The sequence below is a fragment of the Salvelinus sp. IW2-2015 genome, linkage group LG4q.1:29, assembly GCF_002910315.2.
Source record: "Salvelinus sp. IW2-2015 linkage group LG4q.1:29, ASM291031v2, whole genome shotgun sequence".
NCBI lineage: Eukaryota > Metazoa > Chordata > Actinopteri > Salmoniformes > Salmonidae > Salvelinus > Salvelinus sp. IW2-2015.
In genome coordinates this window covers 28,825,790-28,840,242 of record NC_036842.1, presented here as the reverse complement: position 1 = coordinate 28,840,242, position 14,453 = coordinate 28,825,790, and the positions used below count along the sequence as shown (strand labels likewise).

General features: G+C 44.4%; 1 pseudogene; it reads left to right on the top strand.

Moving 5' to 3' along the window:
* The window catches only part of LOC111960887 (electrogenic sodium bicarbonate cotransporter 4-like), a 57,114-nt pseudogene that overhangs the window by 10,969 nt on the left and 31,692 nt on the right, over positions 1-14,453 (top strand).

The window sequence follows — 14,453 nt, the reverse complement described above, 5'->3', positions numbered from 1 at the left end:
TGCTTAGAGACAGGGTCTTCTGTCAGTCCTCAGTAAACCCTCTTAGAGACAGGGCCTGTCTGTCCTCAGTAAACCCGTCTTAGAGACAGGGCCTGTCTGTCTGTCCTCTAGTAACCCTCTTAGAGACAGGGTCTGTCTGTCCTCAGTAAACCCTCTTAGAGACACGGCTTGTCTGTCTGTCCTCAGTAAACCCTCTTAGAGACAGGGCCTGTCTGTCTGTCCTCAGTAAACCCTCTTAGAGACAGGGCCTGTCTGTCCTCAGTAAACCCTCTTAGAGACAGGGTCTGTCTGTCCTCAGTAAACCCTCTTAGAGACAGGGTCTGTCTGTCCTCAGTAAACCCTCTTAGAGACAGGGCCTGTCTGTCTGTCCTCAGTACCCTCTTAGAGACAGGGCCTGTCTGTCTGTCCTCAGTAAACCTCTTAGAGACACGGCCTGTCTGTCTGTCCTCAGTAACCCTCTTAGAGACAGGGTCTGTCTGTCCTCAGTAAACCCTATAGAGACACGGCCTGTCTGTCTGTCTGTCCTCAGTAAACCCTCTTAGAGACAGGGTCTGTCTGTCCTCAGTAAACCCTCTTAGAGACAGGGTCTGTCTGTCTGTCCTCAGTAAACCCTCTTAGAGACAGGGCTGTCTGTCCTCCAGTAAACCCTCTTAGAGACAGGGTCTGTCTGGTCCTCAGTAAACCCTCTTAGAGACAGGTGTCTCTGTCCTCAGTAAACCCTCTTAGAGACAGGGTCTGTCTGTCCTCAGTAAACCCTCTAGAGACAGGGCCTGTCTGTCCCTCAGTAAACCCTCTTAGAGACAGGGTCTGTCTGTCCTCAGTAAACCCTCTTAGAGACAGGGTCTGTCTGTCCTCAGTAAACCCTCTTAGAGACAGGGTCTGTCCATGTGCTGTTAACATGCGCTGACTCTTGACGCTTATGTTAGCAACCCAATACCAATAGTTTTATAGGCGACAAAGAGATTAACAGAATCATATCAAATACTTGCTTCGTTTTTGTGTGGGTTTTGTTCAATCCGGAACCAAAGTGATGAAAATCATCAAGCTCGTGACTTATCTTTCTGGCTTGCATCAGGAACATTGCATACATTACATACCAACCCTTCCCTCCCTCCTGTCTGTCTGTGAGCTCCTGTACCTCAGACCACTGGGATTAAAAACTACTGCTGCCAAGGAGCAGAACAACACACACACACAAACACACACTTCACACATTCACACACACACACACTTCTTATCCTCAAACCGTAGCACAGATATGGGTTCTGAAAGTGAAATACCATGCAAACACACCAGCACACCACACTAATTTACAGAGTATATTGTGTGAAGTGTGTACAGTATGTATGCAGATGTTTGTGCTATGTATCAGTCACATGTCATTTGGTATTTCAGGGAATCAATGTATGGACCGGGTGGGGGGGCAGAAAGGAGGGAGGTTATTCATTGCCTGTATAAAGGGGGTGAGGGGTAAGTGGGGATTAGATGGATCAGGGGGGTATTTATTTACCAGCTTTCACTGGGACTTTGTGACTGACAGGGGTAAGAGCATCAGAGATTAGTGGTTGTTTTGGGTTAAGGGTGGAAGGGAACTCACACAGGATCAAAGTAAGCTAGGACCATCAGAAGAGGAGCGACACACGCAGACACACATACAGCACACACACCCATGCAGACGAGTGGTGTGATGGCCCTGGGCTAGGAGCATGTTAATAGGTTTTGTTCCACCGACAGGAAATTCTGAGACAGTCTTAGGAACACTACAGTTTTCCAGTTCTATTCAGTTACAGTTGCAGGCTATACATTTTACAAAGAGTTCCAAATAGATAAACAAATAAACACACATTCTATAAAATGTCTGATTTGTCTGAGTAAATGGTTTAGTACACACTGTCATGACAATCCAAAGCTGCAGCAACTGTCTGTCCCCCGTACATCAAAGTAGAATATCCTATACAGAACTCACACACACTGTAAGTAAAAGTGTTCGATACATACAGTAGATTTTCTAATTCTATTTCTTTGGTTTGATAGTTCTTCTCTTGTGTTTGAACTCCATTTCCCAGTGTCCCCGGCGGCGGAGAGGCTGCGTTACATCCTGGGTGAAGATGATGACTTGCCGACGCCCACTCTGTTCACAGAGATGGACACACTGCAACACGATGGAGACGATATGGAGTGGAAAGAGTCTGCTAGGTACACACACACACAAACACACACTTCAACCCTTGTGTGTTTCCACCCTGGAGTGTTTGCCCTCTATAGTTTGGGATTGTTGGGGGGCTTTGGGTGGGATTTGGGGGAGGTGTCAGTAGGGGACCTGTAGATAGTTTTATTAGAAGAGTGTTAGCAGCAGAGCCCTACAGTGGGCTACATCTGACTCCCCTCTATGACTCTGGGGGTTAGAGGTCAATCCCAGCATCCCTCAAGGTCACAGGCTGGGAGGCAATAAACCAGCTGACTAATCAATCAATATGTCAAACATTCAATAATACACATGCATACACAGCAGAGCCAGAAGGGAATTAAGCGGTGAAACAAAAACGACACCCTCTGGCTTTTGAAGAAACGGGAAATTGTCATATTTGAGTCCAGCAGACAGTATTTCGTATGCCTCTATAGCATTTTCCTGTCTGCTCTCTCTGCCTTACTCTCTTTTCAGTGTGTGTGTCGCTCTCTATCTCTCTGTCTCTCTTCCTCTCGCTCCTTCTCTCTAGGTGGGTGAAGTTTGAGGAGAAGGTGGAGGAGGGAGGAGAGAGGTGGAGTAAGCCCCATGTGTCCACCTTGACCCTCCACAGTCTGTTTGAGTTGAGGACCTGTATACAGACTGGCAGTGTACTGCTGGATCTGGAGGGATACTCCCTGCCAGAGATAGTGGGTGAGTGTGTGTCTGTGTGACCCTCTGCCAAGTCCCCAACAACCTGATGTTCCGGTTTTCAGGGGAAATGGAAAGAGAACCTGTGACGAGACTTCCACTTTTGGACGTTAACAAGATAACACTCCATCCTCCTCCAAATTGACTGGATTGGTTGAACAGTGGAGAAGAGAACCTCCCCCGACAGTTTTTCTTCTTATTGTCAAGACCAATATGTAGGGGATTTAGTTTCAGGCACTTATTTTACGCCTGCTAGGTTAGGTTAGTGTGACCCAGGCTATGTTTCCTTCTAAAATCAACCCATAGTTCCTGTGCACCTGTGGAGATCTGAGAAAATTTGATAGGTGTAAGCAATATAGTAAAGCTCCATCTTGCCCTCTGATAGGCCAGGTGGATGTGGATCAGAGGCGTTTGGTGGTAGGAGCTATAGGGCTTATTGCAATGTCTGGAATAGAATTAATGGAACGGAGTCAAACATGTTGGTCCATATGTTTGATACTGTTCCATTGATTCCATTCTATCCATTACAATGAGCACGTCCTCCTATAGCCACTCCCAGCAGCCTCCTCTGAAGTGGATAGGGGGTTGATCTGGAATTGAGACCACTCTGATCTCACTGTGACCAGTCACACCTGCAACCCGTCTGTTCTATATCTCACTCTGTTTCTCTATGTTTGACCCTTGAACTCTAACCCCTGACCCCAGATGACATTGTGGATCGTCAGGTAGCTGATGGTCTGATTGGTCCAGAGCTGAGGGAGAAAGTCAGCTTCGTGTTGCTACGGAAACATCGCCACCAGCATAAGAAACCCATGCATCGCTCACTAGCCGACATGGGCAAATCAAACAATTGCCCCGCCAGTGAGTGTGTGTGTGCATCTGTAGGTCTGCGTGCATGTGTGTGTGTATGTGTTGAGTGATCTTGTTGATTTCATCTCTTATCATGCTGATTTTACTGAAACAAAAATAATAATTTCTCTCCTCTTTTAACAAACACCTTCACCATCTATCTTGTTCACTCCATCCCTTTCTCTTTTCTCTCTCTCCTATCTCTCATTCTCTCTCTCTCTCCCTCCCTCCCTCGCTCCTTCCTTACTCCGTCTCTCTCTCTAGGCCGTAGTCCCCAGTCTGTTCATAATGCCAGCCGTACTAACTTCAGTCGTAGTCCTAGTTCAGCCTCTGGCCTCCATCGTTCTACAGAAGACCTACGCGCCAAGTCAGGCAGCCTTGCCCGCCTGCGTGAGTGTACACGCACACACACACACTCAAGAGCACGGACACATAGACACACACACACTCAACGTACGGATCCATTAACACTCACGTATACATACAAACTAATACTCTTTCACCCTTTTTCTTATCTATGATCCTCATAGAGATAGGTGTTTTAATTGACATATCTAACCTCATAAACCAGTAGAGACACAGTATGTTGGATTACTGTGTGTGATTGCGTGCAAGCTTTGGTCACACAGTACTTTCAAGAGCTCCCAGTACACAGTGTGTCTTTGGAGTTTGTAGGGTGAACAAGATTAGTTTGTGTGTGTGTGTCCTAACCGAGGTATTTTCCTGTTCTTTCCCTGCAACTTAATTTGTCCCTACATCAATAATCAGCTTTGTGGGTAATGATCATTAGGTCTAATCGGCCACACAGACACACATTCACACAATAGCTAAAGCTATATTTAACCACAAAGATGGGTTGGAGATGTCTACTATCCCACATATAAAAATACTACAGTTTAGAATTCTATAGTATTCTGTTGTAAACTGTAGTATAATGTAGAATACTATACTTCCCACTGTAGTATCCTTCATGTAGTACTTACTATAGAATTGTGTAGTATACTGTAGAATACTATTCTCCACTCTGTAGTATCCCTCGGTCGTGTAGTGCTTCCTATAGAATTTTGTAGTATACTGTAGAATAAATACTATGCTCCACACTGTAGTATCCCTTGATCGTGTAGTGCTTACTATAGAATTTTGTAGTATACTGTAGAATACTATACGACCCCATACAGAAAAATTATATATTGACATATATTTTAACAACGTGTACATATACAGTGCCTTGCAAAAGTATTCACCCTCCTTGGCGTTTTTCCTATTTTGTTGCATTACAACCTGTAATTCAAATGGATTTTAATTTTGGATTTCATGTAATAGACAAACACAAAATAGTCCAAATTGGTGAAGTGAAATGAAAAAAATTACTTGTTTAAAAACTTCTTAAGGCTAGGGGGCACTATTTTCACATCCGGATGAAAAGTGTGCCCAAAGTAAACTGCCTGCTACTCAGGCCCAGAAGGTAGGATATGCATATATTTGGTAGATTTGGATAGAAAACACTCTAACGTTTCTAAAACTGTTAAAATTATGTCTGTGAGTATAACAGAACTTACTTGGCAGGCGAAACCCAGAGGACAAACCATCCAGGATTTTTTTTGGTTTGAGGTCACTCTCTTTTCAATGGTTTTCTACATGGATCGAGATTTCTAAGGCACTTGCTTGCAGTTCCAATCGCTTCCACTAGATGTCAACAGTCTTTAGAAATTGGTTGATGTTTTTCCTTTGAGAAATGAAGAAGTAGGGCTGTTCAGAACGAGGGTCGAGTCTAGTGTACTGTTGTGGTTGGGGCGTGCGACCTGAAAGCTCGCTCCACTTTGTTTTCATCCGGTATTCAAATCAAATATAATCAAATGTATTTATATAGCCCTTCGTACATCAGCTGATATCTCAAAGTGCTGTATAGAAACCCAGCCTAAAACCCCAAACAGCAAGCAATGCAGGTGTAGAAGCACGGTGGCTAGGAAAAACTCCCTAGAAAGGCCAAAACCTACGAAGAAACCTAGAGAGGAACCAGGCTATGAGGGGTGGCCAGTCCTCTTCTGGCTGTGCCGGGTGGAGATTATAACAGAACATGGCCAAGATGTTCAAATGTTCATAAATGACCAGCATGGTCAAATAATAATAATCACAGTAGTTGTCGAGGGTGCAGCAAGTCAGCACCTCAGGAGTAAATGTCAGTTGGCTTTTCATAGCCGATCATTAAGAGTATCTTCTACCGCTCCTGCGGTCTCTAGAGAGTTGAAAACAGCAGGTCTGGGACAGGTAGCACGTCTGGTGAACAGGTCAGGGTTCCATAGCAGCAGAGGCCAATAGAGCAGGGGCCAATAGAGACTCAACATTAATGTCGGGGTAGAGAAGGTTGTGAGGTGTGAGTGTCTAGTTGATTTATTTAGATTTTGGATTTTTTTAAAATCATTTAAATATATTTCTATTTTATTGAAATATATATATACAGTGGGGAGAACAAGTATTTGATACACTGCCAATTTTGCAGGTTTTCCTACTTACAAAGCATGTAGAGGTCTGTAATGTTTACCATATGTACACTTCAACTGTGAGAGACAGAATCTAAAACAAATTTCCAGAAAATCACATTGTATGATTTTTAGTAATTAATTTGCATTTTATTGCATGACATAAGTATTTGATCACCTACCAACCAGTAAGAATTCCGGCTCTCACAGACCTGTTAGTTTTTCTTTAAGAAGCCCTCCTGTTCTCCACTCATTACCTGTATTAACTGCACCTGTTTGAACTCGTTACCTGTATAAAAAGACACCTGTCCACACACTCAATCAAACAGACTCCAACCTCTCCACAATGGCCAAGACCAGAGAGCTGTGTAAGGACATCAGGGATAAAATTGTAGACCTGCACAAGGCTGTGATGGGCTACAGGACAATAGGCAAGCAGCTTGGTGAGAAGGCAACAACTGTTGGCGCAATTATTAGAAAATGGAAGAAGTTCAAGATGACGGTCAATCACCCTCGGTCTGGGGCTCCATGCAAGATCTCACCTTGTGGGGCATCAATGATCATGAGGAAGGTGAGGGATCAGCCAGAACTACAGGCAGGACCTGGTCAATGACCTGAAGAGAGCTGGGACCACAGTCTCAAAGAAAACCATTCTGCAGCGCACGCAAGGTCCCCTGCTCAAGCCAATGAAGTTTGCCAATGACCATCTGGATGATCCAGAGGAGGAATGGGAGAAGGTCATGTGGTCTGATGAGACAAAAATAGAGCTTTTTGGTCTAAACTCCACTCGCCGTGTTTGGAGGAAGAAGAAGGATGAGTACAACCCCAAGAACACCATCCCAACCGTGAAGCATGGAGGTGGAAACATCGTTCTTTGGGGATGCTTTTCTGCAAAGGGGACAGGACGACTGCACCGTATTGAGGGGAGGATGGATGGGGCCATGTGTCGCGAGATCTTGGCCAACAGCCTCCTTCCCTCAGTAAGAGCATTGAAGATGGGTCGTGGCTGGGTCTTCCAGCATGACAACGACCCAAAACACACAGCCAGGGCAACTAAGGAGTGGCTCCGTAAGAAGCATCTCAAGGTCCTGGAGTGGCCTAGCCAGTATCCAGACCTGAACCCAATAGAAAATCTTTGGAGGGAGCTGAAAGTCCGTATTGCCCAGCGACAGCCCCGAAACCTGAAGGATCTGGAGAAGGTCTGTATGGAGGAGTGGGCCAAAATCCCTGCTGCAGTGTGTGCAAACCTGGTCAAGAACTACAGGAAACGTATGATCTCTGTAATTGCAAACAAAGGTTTCTGTACCAAATATTAAGTTCTGCTTTTCTGATGTATCAAATACGTATGTCATGCAATAAAATGCAAATTAATTACTTAAAAATCATACAATGTGATTTTCTGGATTTTTGTTTTAGATTCCGTCTCTCACAGTTGAAGTGTACCTATGATAAAAAATTACAGACCTCTACATGCTTTGTAAGTAGGAAAACCTGCAAAATCGTCAGTGTATCAAATACTTGTTCTCCCCACTGTATATGTTATTTGTCCGTATGAGACACACTGTAGTATCCCTCGATCGTGTAGTACTTACTATATCATTAAGTACAGTAGTACACTGTAGTAAACTGTAGAATACTATACTACACACTGTATTGATTTGCTAATAGGTCATTTGCATACACCCTGTCCATTCCCCTCCCCCATGGCCCAATTTGTGCTATCCACGAGACCATATGCCAATTATAGACCATATATTGTGTTCTCTACAGGTTATAGAAAAGAGGTTCAGACCTACCTACTTACAGGTTATGGAAAATTTGCTTTTTTAATAGTTGTCCAGTAGGTTTCCTCGAGGAGAAAGCCCTCACTTCTATGTCAAAGATAATAAAACAAAAAACAATATTGTAACTACTACAATAATTTCCACAAAATCACTACAGTAAATACTACAGGGGTGTCAAACATACGGTCCGTGTACGGCCAGCGCAGGGGGGTCCAATCCTAGTCTAGCTAACACCTAACTCTCAAAGTCCTCCTGACTTCAGAGTATGGAATGGCTCGTTGATGTTCTCGTCACAATGCGTCAATAATGAAGGGGGCTGAGCTTTTACTGGTGCTTTCCTCTGTGTCTTTCTCATTCAGCCCCCTGAGCACCGCCCCCTGAGCACTGCCCCCTGAGCACCACCCCCTGAGCACCACACCCTTCCATTACAACGGTTGGATTTTTAAATCCAAACAAGAGAGGCCTCAACCCTGAGGGGAATTTTTGTTGTTGTTGAAAACAAATCAAACCTGTTGTACAATTTCTGCAGGAATATTGCATACATTCTCCTTTTCAGACCAGTGTAGTCAGAGCTCTCCCTGCTTCGTGGGTCTCGTCAGACGTGGGTCTGTATGCAATAAACTGTCCATATGATGTAGTGTTTTTTGTGCAAAAACACTACAGTGAATAATTACTACAGTAAAGTCCGCAAAAACACTACAGTGTGTATACTATAGTATATAAATATAATAATACCACAGTATTTATATCATGTTATAATTGTTCATGTGGATAGTGCCTTTTCTACTCAATGTAAAAATTAAACACCCACTAAACAAACTCTAAACTGTACACACACAGAGAAGACAGAGAAGATTGCTAACTTGAGGTGAATTTGTGTGGAGTACTAATTGTTGTGTGTGTGTGTGTTTTTTTTTGATACACGTGTTTTTGATGTGATGTTTCAGATCATGCGCAAAGCCGAAGTATGAACGATATTTCAGACACGCCAAGCACAGACCAGGTAACAACGAACATCACTATTCTGTGTGTGCCTGTGTAGCCTGGTGTGTGTGTGTGTGTGCACTTCCATGTCTGTGTGTATGTCTGTGTGTGAATGATGATGATGGGAATCTCCTTACATTGCACAACCCTAAGCTCCTGTTGTTCGTCTTGGCTTAATTGATTGGGTCCATCCACTCGTTAGAAATGAGTGAGAAATGAGAGAGAGAGAAAGAGAGAGAGAGAAATTACTAGATATACACGTTTAAACTGTATGGAGGTTTTGTTGTCTGTTTCAGGCAGTAAGTTAACAGACTAAACTCTTAGAAAAAAGGTTTCCAAAAGGGTTCTTCTGCTATCCCCATGGAACAATCATTTTGGGTTCCAGGTAAAATCCTGTGGAAAGGGTTCTACCCAAAAGGGTTCTACCTGAAACCCAAAAGGGCTCTTAAAAGGTTCTCCCATGGGGACAGCCAAAAAACCCTTTTAGGTTCTAGATCCTTCTTTTCTAGAGTGTAGATCACAGAGAGATATATATATATATAGAAAGAGAGCGAAAGAGGAGTAGAGTGGGAGGTAGAGCGAGAGGGGGTGAGAGAGGCAGAAAATGAGTTGACTCTGAAAGCAGCATTAAAAGATTAGGTGATTTTGACCTAAGCACCAACCACTCCACTCCCACGTGCTACTGGGGGGTAGGAGTGAGGCATGTTTACTGCACTGAGATTTGAGCTTCCCTGTTGAAAGAAAAAACAGCACAGGCCAGCATAAGCTGGTGACCAGCCTTAGTTATGTTTTCGCTGGTGACCAGCCTGTGTTGTGTTTTCGCTGGTGACCAGCCTGTGTTGTGTTTTTGCTGGTGACCAGCCTTCGTTGTGTTTTCGCTGGTGACCAGCCTTCGTTGTGTTTTTGCTGGTGACCAGCCTTCGTTGTGTTTTCGCTGGTGACCAGCCTGTGTTGTGTTTTAGAAACATATGCTGGTCACCCGTAAAACCAGAATCAAGTCACATTATGCTGGAGTGCAAAGTGATGTCTAATTCCTATTGGAATCCAGCCTGACTGGGAACATCCAAAAATGTTAACCTTTATCCACCCACAATCTGCATTCAGAATGACTGCCAGGGTTAGAAAGATGAATACATGAGACTACCTAAACCATCTAAACTGGAACAACCATTTCAGTAAAAGGTGCAATAAATCCAACTAACAGTTTATATTACCTTAGAAAAATGTATGCTTTTTATCTTTGTGTAGCATGAAAGTTGAAATACATTGCATTCGGAAAGTATTCAGACCCCTTCACTTTTTCCACATTGTTACGTTACAGCCTTATTCTAAAATTGATTAAATAGTCCCCCCCCATAATGATAAAGCAAAAAAAAGGTTTTTAGAAATGTTTGGAAATTAATTTAAAAAAAATACAAACTGAAATACTACATTTACATAAGTATTCAGACCCTTTACTCAGTAGTTTGTTGAAGCACCTTTGGCAGCGATTACAGCCGAGAAACTTCTTGGGTATGAAGATACTCCCTATTCAGCCACGACTGCGTGGCCATGCACGCCTCCAACTCAATCATCAAGTTTGCAGTGTATACAATAGTAATAGGCTTGATTAACAACAACGATGAGACAGCCTACAGGGAGGAGGTGAGGGCACTCGGAGTGTGGTGTCAGGAAAACAACCTCTCACTCAACGTCAACAAAACAAAGGAGATGATCGTGGACTTCAGGAAACAGCAGAGGGAGCACCCCCCTTTCCACATCGACGGGACAGCAGTGGAGAAGGTGGAAACTGAAATGGTCCACCCACAAAGACAGTGTGGTGAAGGCGGTGCAACAGCGCCTCTTCAACCTCAGCAGTCTGACGAAATTTGGCTTGTCACCTTAAACCCTCAAAAACTTTTACAGATGCACAATTGAGAGCATCCTGTTGGGTTGTATCATCGCCTGGTACGGCAACTGCACTGCCCACAACCGCAAGGCTCTCCAGAGGGTAGTGCGGTCTGCACAACGCATCACCGGGGGCAAACTACCTGCCATCCAGGACACCTACAACACCTGATGTCACAGGAAGGCCAAAAAGATCATCAAGGACAACAACCACCCAAGCCACTGCTTGTTCACCCCGATACCATCCAGAAGGCGAGGTCAGTACAGGAGACTGAAAAACAGCTTGTATCTCAAGGCCATAAGACTATTAAACAGCTATCACTAACACAGAGAGGCAGCTGCCTACATACAGACTTGAAATCACTTTAATAAATGGATCACTAGTCACTTTAATAATGCCACTTTAATAATGTTTACATATCTTGCATTACTCATCTCATATGTATATACTGTATTTTATACCATCTATTGCATCTTGCCTATGCCACTCTGTCAATGCTCATCCATTTATTTAAATGTATATATTCTTATTCCATTCCTTTACTTAGATGTGTGTGTATTAGCTAGTTCTTGTGGGGCCTCCCGAGTGGTGCAGTGGTCTAAGGCTGTGCCACTAGAGATCCTGGTTCGAGTCCAGGCTCTGTCACAGCCGGCCGCAACCGGGAGACCCATGGGGCGGCGCACAATTGTCCCAGCGTCGTCCGGGTTAGGGGAGGGGATGTCCTTGTCCCATCACGCTCTAGCGACTCCTGTGGCGGGCCGGGCGCATACTAATAGGTAGTTGTGGAATTGTTAGATTACATGTTAGATATTGCTGCACTGTCGGAACTAGAAGCACAAGCATTTCGCTACACTTGCAATAACATCTGATAACCATGTGTATGTGACCAACAAATTTTGATTTGATGACGCTACAAGCTTGGCACACCTGTATTTGGGGACTTTCACCCTTTCTTCTCTGCAGATCCTCTCAAGCTCTGCCAGGTTGGATGGGGAGCGTCGCTGCACAGCTATTTTCAGGCCTCTCCAGAGATCGGGTTCAAGTCCGGGCTCTGGCTGGGCCACTTAAGGACATTAAGAGACTTGTCCCGAAGCCACTCCTGCATTGTCTTGTCATGTAGGAAGGTGAACCTATGCCCCAGTCTGAGGTCCTGAGCACTCTGTAGCAGATTTTCATCAAGAATTTCTCTGTACTTTGCTCCATTCATCTTTCCCTCGATCCTGACTAGTCTCCCAGTCCCTGCTGGTGAAAAAAATCCCCACAGCATGATGCTGCCACCGCCATGCTTCACCGTAGGGATGGTATTGGCTATGTGATGAGTGGTGCCTGGTTTCCTCCAGATGTGACGCTTGGCATTCAGGCCAGAGAGTTCAATCTTGGTTTCATCAGACCAGAGAATTTTGTTTCTCATGGTCTGAGAGTCCTTTAGGTGCATTTTTGCAAACTCCAAGGGGGCTGTCATGTGCATTTTACTGAGGAGTGGCTCCCATCTGGCCACTCTACCATAAAGGCCTGATTGGTGGAGTGCTGCAGAGATGGTTGTCCTTCTGGAAGGTTCTCCCATCTCCACAGAGGAACTCTGTTGCTCTGGCAGAGTGACCATCGAGTTCTTGGTCACCTCACTGACCACGGCCCTTTTTTTTTTTTTTTTTTTTTTAATCTTTATTTTAACAGGGAAAACAGACTGAGACCTGGATCTCTTTTACGCTGTGCCTGTGTAAACATGTTGACATGTACAGTTTTAGACATACAGACAAGAACATTTCAAAACATACACAATTCAACAGAAACAATCACAGACAACATCATATTGATCCTCCATAAGCATTTTAAAATGGGCAAGGGACACCAGAGTATCTAACTTAAGTTGGATCTGCAGTTTGTTCCATGATTTTTTTTTTTTTTTGATTTTTTTTTTTTTCACCTTTATTTAACCAGGTAGGCTAGTTGAGAACATGTTCTCATTTGCAACTGCGACCTGGCCAAGATAAAGCATAGCAGTGTGAACAGACAACACAGAGTTACACATGGAGTAAACAATAAACAAGTCAATAACATGGTAGAAAAAAAAAGAGAATCTATATACAATGTGTGCAAAAGGCATGAGGTAGGCAATAAATCGAATAATTACAATTTAGCAGATTAACACTGGAGTGATAAATCATCAGATGATCATGTGCAAGAAGAGATACTGGTGTGCAAAGAGCAGAAAAGTAAATAAATAAAAGCAGTATGGGGGGTGAGGTAGGTAAATTGGGTGGGTAGTTTACAGATGGACTATGTACAGCTGCAGCGATCGGTTAGCTGCTCGGATAGCAGATTTTTTAAGTTGTTGAGGGAGATAAAAGTCTCCAACTTCAGAGATTTTTGCATTCGTTCCAGTCGCAGGCAGCAGAGAACTGGAAGGAAAAGGCGTCCAAATGAGGTTTTGGCTTTAGGGATGATCAGTGAGATTACACCTGCTGGAGCGCGTGTTGCAGGTGGGTGTAGCCATCGTGCCAGTGAACTGAGATAAGGCGGCACTTTACCTAGCATAGCCTTGTAGATGACCTGGAGCCAGTGGGTCTGACGACGAACATGTAGCGAGGGCCAGCCGACTAGGGCATACAGGTCGCAGTGGTGGGTCGTATAAGGTGCTTTAGTAACAAAACGAATGGCACTGTGATAAACTGCATCCAGTTTGCTGAGTAGAGTATTGGAAGCTATTTTGTAGATGACATCGCCGAAGTCGAGGATCGGTAGGATAGTCAGTTTTTACTAGGGTAAGTTTGGCGGCGTGAGTGAAGGAGGCTTTTGTTGCGGAATAGAAAGCCGATTCTTGCTTTGATTTTGGATTGGAGATGTTTGATATGAGTCTGGAAGGAGAGTTTGCAGTCTAGCCAGACACCTAGGTACTTATAGATGTCCACTATATTCTACGGTCGGAACCGTCCAGGGTGGTGATGCTAGTCGGGCGTGCGGTGCAGGCAGCGAACGGTTGAAAGCATGCATTTGGTTTTACTAGCGTTTAGAGGCAGTTGGAGGCCACGGAAGGAGTGTTGTATGCATTGAAGCTCGTTTGGAGGTTAGATAGCACAGTGTCCAAGGAAGGGCCGGAAGTATATAGAATGGTGTCGTCTGCGTAGAGGTGGATCAGGGAATCGCGCCGCAGCAAGAGCAACATCATTGATGTATACAGAGAAAAGAGTCGGCCGAGAATTGAACCCTGTGGTACCCCCATAGAGACTGCCAGAGGACCGGACAACAATGCCTCCGATTTGACACACTGAACTCTGTCTGCAAAGTAGTTGGTGAACCAGGCAAGGCAGTCATTAGAAAAACCGAGGCTACTGAGTCTGCCGATAAAGAATATGGTGATTGACAGAGTCGAAAGCCTTGGCCAGGTCGATGAAAGACGGCTGCCACAGTAATGTCTTTTATCGACTGGCGGTTATGATATCGTTTAGTACCTTGACGTGGCTGAGGTGCACCCGTGACCGGCTCGGAAACCGGATTGCACAGCGGAGAAGGTACGGTGGGATTCGAGATGGTCAGTGATCTGTTTGTTGACTTGGCTTTCGAAGACCTTAGATAGGCAGGGCAGGATGGATATA